Source organism: Etheostoma cragini, chromosome 18, assembly GCF_013103735.1.
Source record: "Etheostoma cragini isolate CJK2018 chromosome 18, CSU_Ecrag_1.0, whole genome shotgun sequence".
NCBI classification, from domain to species: Eukaryota; Metazoa; Chordata; class Actinopteri; order Perciformes; family Percidae; genus Etheostoma; species Etheostoma cragini.
Genome location: NC_048424.1, coordinates 18010169 through 18020345, shown reverse-complemented (window position 1 = coordinate 18020345; position 10177 = coordinate 18010169). Strand labels below are relative to the sequence as shown.

The window sequence follows — 10177 nt, the reverse complement described above, 5'->3', positions numbered from 1 at the left end:
ACTTTTCAAGTTGTCACTCCTTTTTTTAAATCAAATTTAATTTGGGACTATTTATTTACCCAGAGAAGAGCGATTCAGTAACACTGAGTTACACAAATAAGCCCGACTTGACTTATTGTGAAAAATACCACCACCTTTCTAACCCGAAAAATCTCACAATCCTTTTTTTTATTAAGAAAAACAACTTTAGGTCACGGCTGCAAATACACCATGTGGCTATTCTCAATCTCTACTTGTTATTACAGAGCAATCAATGTTTTACAAGGGACTGTTACTGTATATCAGCTAGAGGGATTAGAGGCTCCTATGGTGCTAATACCACTCAGAGGAATCAAGCACACAGAGGCCACAGGCTCAGGAGGGGGGGATGGTGCAGGGTAACAGACCGGGGCTCAGGTATAAATCAATACCCAGCATGCAGTGATAAATCCTGTCAGCTCCGATGACCGACTGGCCCTCACACACTCACACACAAAACAATCTTGGTCCCTGATGTCAAAACAGCCAAAAGCTATCACTGCCATGGATCAACGGCAGGCTGATGTGTCAGCTGAAAGTCAGCTTAATGCCAAGCTGATAGCGATAGCAAGTCTTGGCTTTGGAGAATTGAATGTGAAGTAGATATTTAAGGAAAGGAGAGTGTGGCTTTAGGTTTATTGTTGATGTCAGGCAAAAATGTTTGGGCATTTTAGTTAAAGCATCATTCGATTGTAGGAGAATTTATCAAAACGGGTCTAAAAGCACCCATATTATGCTAATCTTCAGTTTTACAATTGTATTTTGAGGTTGTACCAGAACAGGTTTACATGGTTTAATTTTCAAAAAACACCATATTTTTGTTGTACTGCACATTGATGCAGCTCCTCTTTTCACACTGTGTGTTAAGCTCTCTGTTTTAGCTACAAATTGAAGCATTGCACTTCTATACCATCTTTGTTCGGAGTTGCACATGCGCAGTAGCTAAGTACTGCTAGGTATAAGCTAGCGTTGCTAGCGGTTAGTCACCTTGTTCTCAATGGCAAAACAAGGAATTGTATAGAACTGCTCACATGTCCCTGTTCTGCAGGTATTCCACCCAAAGTTGGAAGTGCACCCTCATTTAGAATTTTCCTGACTAATCCTGCCTCGTAATGACCAAAATTGGAGAAACAGCTTACTGATCTGGCATTAAATAAAGTGGTTGGCACACACCGAATGTTTTGGCCAATAACGTAGATGGCCCTGCCAATTTTGACCAGCTCACCCAGAGACTGAAGAAAGACTAAATAAAGAAAACCATATCTCACTCAAAACAGCATGAATTTTTTTTCTCCACGTTTGTGTGCGTGTGGAAGCACCAGAGACACAAAATAACACCCAAAATCTCAGAAAAAGGGATATTTTTCATAATGTGGACACTTCAAGCCTTAAGCCCAGTTCAGACCAAAGATTCACAGCGAGATTAAACTGTTTCAGAACGTTGCAGGAAAAAGTTCCAGCAGTCTGAAGCGTCCAGTCTCAGCTCGACTCAAGCTTGTCAACAGCTGGTTTCATAACGTAAGCCAACAGCCAATAGCAAAGTTAGCTTGTAAAGTCAGCTACAAACCATAGAAATAAAACAAGCCATAATCCATTTAGTTTTTATGTTACAAACTGTCAACAGAAATAGTTCAAGATGGAGGCTGAACGAGCACCTGCAACCATGGTAATGTGGTTAAGCGAGCTAGTGAGTGACTGAAGAGAGGGAGCGTCCAGAACAAAGCCGTGAATCTGAGAAATAAAACTTGTTCACCAATTCATCACTAGAAATAGAACTGTAGCAAGCACCTTCCTATCACTGTTATCCACATTAAAATTTACAGTTGAAAGAGTTTTTGATATGGACCAGTGGTGGGGTCTACTAGGAAAAGTCAAGGATTATAGCAGAGTCACACAGTGTACCTACTTAAAAAAGCGTGGATACATAACAATGTTTTGTGACAGAAATTTCTTACTTTAATTAATAAATTCACGTAGAATTTAAAGAAATTTTTAAAGTAACAAGATATGTGTCGTAAACAGACCCACGGCTGCGTTCAAATAGCCAAAATGCTGAAAAAGCTGTGTTTTTCACAAAAGTTAAGTCTGCCTCATCTGATAGTTTTTTTCCACAGCTTTCAATTAACACTATAAATACTGAAACACCAGCTGTCCATGTACAGTTTGTATATGGAAACGTTACAGTTCTACGTACAGAGGAGAGTGTGAGGCTGGGAATATCCCAGTACACTAACAACAAAAATAGACTACACCACTGCTATGGACATTATACACCATCTTGTCTTGTCCCATTGGTGTGACCTGGCAGGTTTCAACTTGTTTCGTTGCCAATCTTTGGTGTGAACTGGGCTTTATCGCAAGGGACTACTATTAGCTGGAACTTCTAGTAATTTGAAATAATTGCGGAGGTTGTCTTTGATCTAGCGGATCTGCCATGTCTGTAATTTGTCAAGTAAAAATCTCACCGCAAATGACCTACAATATTTCACCATAAAGAGAGGTTGTGTGATAATATCAGTCCCGGTGGTAATGGCATTTCAGTGATACGGGGGTTTCATTGTCTGCCTTGGCAATTATAAATGAATGTTTTGGCAGAGCCACATTATGTGTGAGATAATGTCAGTAAATTTGAGTAACATACAGACTTTGCTTATCCTGTGTGAATGTGCTACACAAAACACAAACGTGGTGGGGGTAATTTGTTATCATCTTGGCCATTCTATTCCTGCACAAAAAGGTCTTTAGAATTATTTTCGAAAAATCAAGATGAAATACAATAAAATACTAGTAGCTTTTTGTAAAATCTCCATGAGTTTCAACTTCATTAATAGCTTATAGACAAAAAAATAAGCAATTGTATATTTCAAAGCAGCAGAGATTTTTTAAGCAGAGAAACCTGATGTTTCTAGCCACATCTTAACTATTTATAACGTATGGAGGCTTGACTCTGTAACTCCGACGCATGTTGACAGATTGGAGAGGCTGTGTAATAGGAGCAGAGTCAGGGTCAGTCGACAGTGATGGGTTGATGTGTCCAAATGCATTGAGTCGTCCCGACTTCAGCCAAACCAGAGACACATTTATGAAAGGAAGAAAAGTATCGTTTCGATTCACCACAAGGCCGTTTGACATGACCCTTCTTCCATGCGTCAGTGATCGGTCTGTAATGTTTAGACTAAAACACAAAAGGCACTATTACACGGCTGAGCAGGTCCACCATTGTGGTCGAGTATCAGGTCGGTTGGCTTTGGCATGTTGATGCATTAAGGGTGTCATCATTCAAACAGTGTGTGGGCTTCAGTGCAAAGCCACAGCGCAGGTTGCTATTTGAAAAATCAATAGGAGGCAAGCAGTTTATATCTATGGAAAGGATTAAATCTGCTGCACAGGGATACACCAGAAAGCAAGAGCATAGTTATTCCACCTTGAAAATTGGGGGGTAACTTACACAATAAACTACAAATAAATACATGGTTGTTTTTTCTGTTATATATGCAAAAACTCTGAATAAGAAATGGATTGAACTTGGTTTACTGCTGGTGAGCAGCGTAGCATGCTGAAATGGGAGCTGCAGTGTTTTTCAGGAATGATATACTGTTCTACATTCACACGGCTGATGCATTTTTTATGTTCAAGACCTGAGAGGCTTTCTCACCTTCAATTTCAAAAGTGTTTACTCAGCAGCAGTCCTGGGAGCTGATGAAATAAGTTAGAGCACCTGAATTAAAAATGATTCTTCACCATAGAAACTGTCCCCAAAACAGTCCCCCGTGGCGGCGCCTCCTCCCCAGTGGTAAAGGGATTGGAAAAACGTTAAACTGTGTGGTTTAGCGTCTTCTATTTCTTTTTTGTCTTAGCTTTTGTATGTGCCACAGGTCAAGTGGCCCCGAGAAGCAAAACAGAACATAATTTGACAAATACATCAATTAAACAGACACTATTTCAAAAAACACATTAAAATAGTTTACAATTTAGCTTTTTTGCCTATAGTGAAATAAGAACATACTCTAGAAACCACTATCATGTCTGTTAAATATAAAGCTTCTGCCAGAAACCGGTTAGCCTAGCTTAGCATAAAGATTGGAAAAAGCTAGCCTAGCTCTGTCATAAGGTAAAGAACAAAAAAACAAAACAAAAACAACACATCTGAAGCTCACAAATAATATGTTATTGTTGTTTATTACATAAAAAAATTAAGTGTAAAAATGACAAATCATGGTGTTATGTGCCGGACTGTATCTTGTCTGGGCCTGTACCTTCCTGGAATCTCTGCCGGTTGCCAGCATACAAACTTTAGAGGTGCGGGTAGGAGAATTTTGTTATCTTTGGACTTCAGTTGAGTCATATCTGATGGACAGTCATGAAAATGGCTAGGCTAAATTAGCTTAGCACAAAAACTGCAAACAGTTAGCCCGGCTCTGTCCGTTGGTTAACGTTTTTTTTTTCTTCCTGTTTCCAGTCTTTATGCTAAGCTATCTAGTGTATGTTCAACAAGAAAGTGACTTAGCAAAATGTCAAACTTTTTTCAAAAATGTCTTCTGAGTTATTTTGTTGATTTGTTAATGTGTTTTCTAAGATTTTCTTTCTGAAATGTTAGTGGGTTTTCAGTTTTGTTAATGTATTTTTTTTAAATGTCTATTTTCCGCATTGTTCTTGTCGAATGTTGTTGCACTTTGCCCATTAGGGGCACAGTGCGTAAGCCATAGTACAGGTTAATTACTATAGCCTTGTGTCACTCAGTTAAATATGTGATTACACACTAAGATTCATTTTGACTCAAACACCAAAGTAATCCAAACTTCTCAATGAACTGACACTTTAGAATCTGCACCAGCGATAGAACAAGAGAACTACAAAATCCAATTCAGCTGTCAGATTTGGCACCTAGTAAAAATAACATTTGTAGGATGAAAAGTAATGTTCTCCTTTTGGAACATTTCCCCAAGATGGCTGCCCTGGGTCAATGTTGTGCCTTGGGGAGTTTCACAGTGAGCAAGACAAAGCACACGTTGGCCTGGGTGTGCATTGGCCCCAGGAAGCTAGCTTTACTTCTGTAAATTATTTACAATGATGTATAGGCCCCGCTGCTTGGAAGCCATTGTGTTTTTGGCTACAACCTCATATCTGTTTTCCAAGACATATCAGTCACTGGGAGGAATTGAGAAAAAGAAATGGTGGACTTGATGTATGCTTTTGGCTCCGTTTTTTTCCGCATGACACTCCAACGAAAGACAACCCAACCAGGATTTCATAACACACTTGTGAGGATTAGAGAAACAATACATTAACTCCTGAAAAGACAGGAAAAAGAGAAGCAAAAAGGACAATTTAATGCATGTGTCTGTGATGTGTGTGGTATCTGTGATGTGTGTGGTGCGTTTATGTGCTACTGGATATCTGGATACAACCAAAAACTTTACTTAAGAGTGTTAACTGCATTTTGCCATAACCTTCATTTTAAGACAACAAAACCTGAAAAAAGCAGGAATTCTGTATGTTATTGAAAGTATATAATGTGAGTTTTAGTTACATTGTCCTCACCACAGAAACAACAGCATTCCCCATTTCTTCTCTGACCACAATTAATTTCTCCCTTCTGGTACAGTTGCGTTTTTGGTTAAGAAGCATCATAAGTGATTTTTGACTGTATAAACTGTTGCTATAAACTCTGACTACAACAGCAGTAGCACAAAGACAGCAAGATTAGAGCAGCCGAGACCCTAAAACACTGACCAAACAGAGCAGACTAGGCTTTTTCAGGAGGGGGGGGCTTAAAGAGACAGACACCAAAACACGGTCTCAGATTGAGGGTGTTGCAACCATGATGAGAAAGTCTTTGTGTGAAAATTAATTAATAAAAATGTATGCTCGTAGAAACCCAAAAATACATTATTAACATGAAAACAAGTGTTACAGGTCTTCTTTAAGGCTAAAGTTACATTTCTGTTTTGGTTTAAAAACAAATGCTACACCAAAACTGATGCCAACATCCCGCTACCTAATTGGGTCATGACATCTTGTTCTCTGAGACCAAGCTACTAACATTACCATGGCAAATACCAGCAACGGGCAAAGTATGATGAGATGTGGGGTTTGGTTGTGTTAGTTTAAATGGAGCTTAGTTGTCTACCGGAGCTAAAATGCTTACGTGCACAGAGATCGCGTTTGGCTCAAAACTCAGCTTGAAAATCAAAACGTTGCAATGTAAATTGAGCCACAGGCACCCAGTTACATCCGTACAAAATTAAAGGCCAGACTCTTTTACAGTACCAACATAAATCTCTCCTATACAAGATTTTAAAAAATGCATTGCAAAAACAAACACTGTGCAGTGCACAGTACAGACATTCCTGAGTGTGTTTAACACAAAATTACAATCTCAACATAAAACCTGATGCACAATCAAACTGACTCACCTATTTTGTAAGCTTACATGCTAATGATGCTATACATGATGATATAAGCTGGCCAACGTTCGCAGAATTGCCAACTTTTCCCAAAACCTCGGAGTGAGATTTGGGGGGGAACCCATATTTTGCCGCGTACAAAGCAATTTCTTTGGTTCTTTCAGCATTATTATCCTTCAGGGTTTAAATTGGGATTTGTTATGTGTGGGGGTATGGGGGGCTCTACCTAGGGGGATCTGGGGTATGCCCCCCCCAGGAATATTTTATGAAAAATAAACCATTAAATGGCATTTTCTGGAGAGTTTTGTGCACAAAAAATTGAAAAATCAAGTCTTACATGCTATGTGCAAAATTTTAAGGTTAAGAGCATTTGCATTGTTGTACTATCAACAGGTATTAGGGCATTTAGCATTTATTTTAATGTTAATCAGTCATCACTTGATTACACATTTTATAACTTCCTTATGATTCAAGAACTGACCCAGACAATGTGCCAAAAATTATGAGCCACATGAAGAGACAGTAGCATATGTCAGCAACAGCTGGGAAGATTTGGGTCTGAGGTGAACAGGTCCAGGGGTCCCTGGTGTAGGGACCAGATGTGTTTCATCAGATTTCTGCTGATGTTTACAACTTTATGCACATTCAAAATATAACTCCTCCCATCTCTGTTGTCCGAGATTTGGAGAGTTGTAGTTGTTATATAGTCTGCTATGCATGTCATTGCTCCGCTGATATGGTGGATCTCATGCAGACCGTCTGAGGCCCATTTGGGTCTCTGGTCTCTGACATAGTTTAGAGGTGACTGTATGCTGCTCATTATAGGAGGTCTGCAAGGATGCAACGCGTCACTGCCCCCAGCAGAGCGAGTCCTCTAAAATGAACTGAAGTTGCTACGTTACCATCCGCGCTGCTCACCTCTATCGTTACAGAGAGAGAGGACACGAAGCGACGGACGGGTCTGTGATACTCAGAGCACGTACCTAAAGCCGGGGAGCGCTCTTGAACCCCCTCACAGTCTCCGAAAGCACAACTAGTCGATCGTGAATGGCTCAACAGGTAGATCTATAGATAAACTCATCTTTCAGAAAATTTGACCGACCGGGTTGACACTTCAGCGTGAGAAATCGGGGGTGTGGCGTGTGAGCGTGTGAAACCAGTCATAAGCGTGTGTCTCACGGCCAATGCATGAGAGTTGGCAGCCCTGGTCTAAACTACCAGCTCACTGAACCCATTGGCATCCGGTGAGGTGTGTGTGTGTGTGTGTGTGTGTGTGTGTGTGTGTGTGTGTGTGTGTGTGTGTGTGTGTGTGTGTGTGTGAGACAAGCGCAACTGTTCAATCAGCTCGCAGGTGTTTTTTTAAAGTACCTGCCCTCTGCCCTTGTAGTTTCCAATGATGACTTTTTTGATGGTTCTGTGTTAACAAACCATCTATCTGGCTTGTCCTGTTACATATAGTGTCCTGAATATGCAAAAATGAATAAAAAGGTTAAGCTGAATCCGCTGCTCTAAGTAGTACATATGTACCATAATCATTTTTGCTCATGCTTTAATAGAACTGCACTGTGTTATGTGGAGTATTATGTAAAAAGGATGCCTCTGTGGACAACCAATTTTTGCACCGCCAACGGTGTGGCGCTTCCATTGATGCTATTCATGCACACGGTCTGACTGTGCTTTACATTTCCCTCTCCTCATTTGCTTGCATGTATTCATTTCAGTATATGGAGCACTTCCAAACTAGTGGAGCATGTTCCTCTTTCTAACTAAGAAGAAAAGAAAGTCATTAAAGATTTCTGTTCATTCTGATGCAGCAGCACATTTTAGTTATTGACAGTGTGAAAAGGAAAATTAGGTCACAGAAATGTGGAGCACCAGGGGTTCTCAGGACACACAAAGACAGCTTTAGCTAGGTTCAGGTTTATCTTCCAGCCCATTTGAAGTTAGCGATTTCAGGTCATTGGCATTCAAGCACTGATGAGCACCAGAGATGGTTACTTACTGAGTGTGACTGACATTTTCGATTAAAGTACATTTTGTAAGTTAACTTTAAGAGGTGGATATTGATTGATCTTGTTTTTGTTTTTTTGTAGTCTTCATGCGTATCATTAAAACTGCTCAATCGCTCCTGGTTTTCTGGCCCGAATGTGAGTCATTGTTCGCCCCCCCCCCCCCCCCCCCCCCCCAGGAGAAATGTGGTGGTTTGAAGCCAAGATCAAGAAGACCCGGCTGAATAAAAATACCACCAAAATACATTTCCCACAGATCGGTTTCCATCCTTTTCAATAGCAATTGATTGCGGCTTAACAGAATGGACAGATAATTGGAGTTCTCGGTGAGATAACGGTACAAAGACATGTCTTTATAGGATGACTCGTTCTATCTGGAGATTTTTCCTTTGAGCCACTATCCCCACACTGAATAGGTCAGAACTGTCAGTGGCACATAGCTACACACTGGGATAAAAACACACTTTGTCAATAAAGCACAAATAAACCACTCCAGCTTTGTGTGTGGGCTGGTAATGCACCACTTGGCCTTGGTCGTACAGTGTGCTTCTTTTCATATTTTTTTTAAAATTCTTATAAAACTCGGTAAACTTTAGGACACGCGTAATTTAATTCTAAATACATTAGCAACTCAAAGCAACTGGAAAAGATTGTTTTATATATTATCTCAGAATAAACCCTAGCCAAGTTTCATCAACCTAGTTGAAGCACACATTAATTTAGTGAAGGTAGTAATTAAGCTAGCTGTCATAGTACTTTCATTAATTGATTATTAATGGCCACTTGGGGCATTGCAGTGAGGTGTAAACACAACGTTGGTGTGTGAGCGCCTTATAACGCTAGTTTTTCAATTATGTTAGAAAAGAGTTACTTCATTGCACATCCAGCTGACACAGAGCAAAGTTAGGATTTATTGTAAGCTGTTCTTCTGTCCATCTGCCAAATTTTAAATCCAAAAATCCTCAGAGAAATCCTCAAAGAAATAACTCTCTTTAGCTTCTAAATGCTTTGCTATGTTCATCACCTATTAACTAACTGTCAATACAATATACCAATCCAAAACAACTGGAAACTTTTGTTTTAAATGACCTCAGAACAAATGTTGGCTTAGCCAGATTTTATTAGCCAAACAGAGGTATGGTTGAAGCACACATTAAGTGAAAAGTAGGAATTCAGTGAACTCTAATAATACTTTCATTAACTGATGTTTTTGGGCACTTGGAGCATCGCTGAATTGCAACAAGTCTGCACCTGCCAAATGTAACGCAAATTCCTCAGGGAATTCCTCACAGAAATATCCGTCTCTTTAGCTTCTAAGTGCTACACTGTTCATTAGATCCAAACTAAAACATTAAAGTTGCAGGTTGTAAAGCCAAAACAATAAAGATGCTAAAATGCTCCATAGAGCTGAGGGGAACTGCAGACTCGGGTGATAGTTTTCTGGAGCTTCATCACTACAAGTACTTCTGTTCATATTACGCTTAGCCTACTCAATGTCTCAATTGATTAGTGCAGTTTCAGTGTCTGTATTCATGTATTTTTTTAAATAATTTTGTTGAACGTTTTAGGCCTTTAGTTTGATAGAACAGCTTTAGTCATGAAAGGGGAGAAAGAGAGAGGAATGAGATGCAGTAAAGGGCCGCAGGTCGGAGTAAGCCTCTATATCAGGGGTGTCCAAACTACGGCCCTCGGGCCAACTGCGGCCCGCCGGTCAGTTTTTATTGGCCCGCAGCAAATTCTGAA

General features: G+C 40.0%; 1 long non-coding RNA gene across 1 annotated transcript in view; it reads left to right on the top strand.

The window, feature by feature from the left end:
- The first annotated feature begins 1405 nt into the window (after positions 1–1405).
- The window catches only part of LOC117961519, a 21499-nt gene continuing 12727 nt past the window's right edge, over positions 1406–10177 (top strand). Inside the window, exon 1 of the long non-coding RNA XR_004660422.1 lies at positions 1406–1480. This is a non-coding gene — a long non-coding RNA (uncharacterized LOC117961519). The remainder of the gene's footprint in view (positions 1481–10177) is intronic.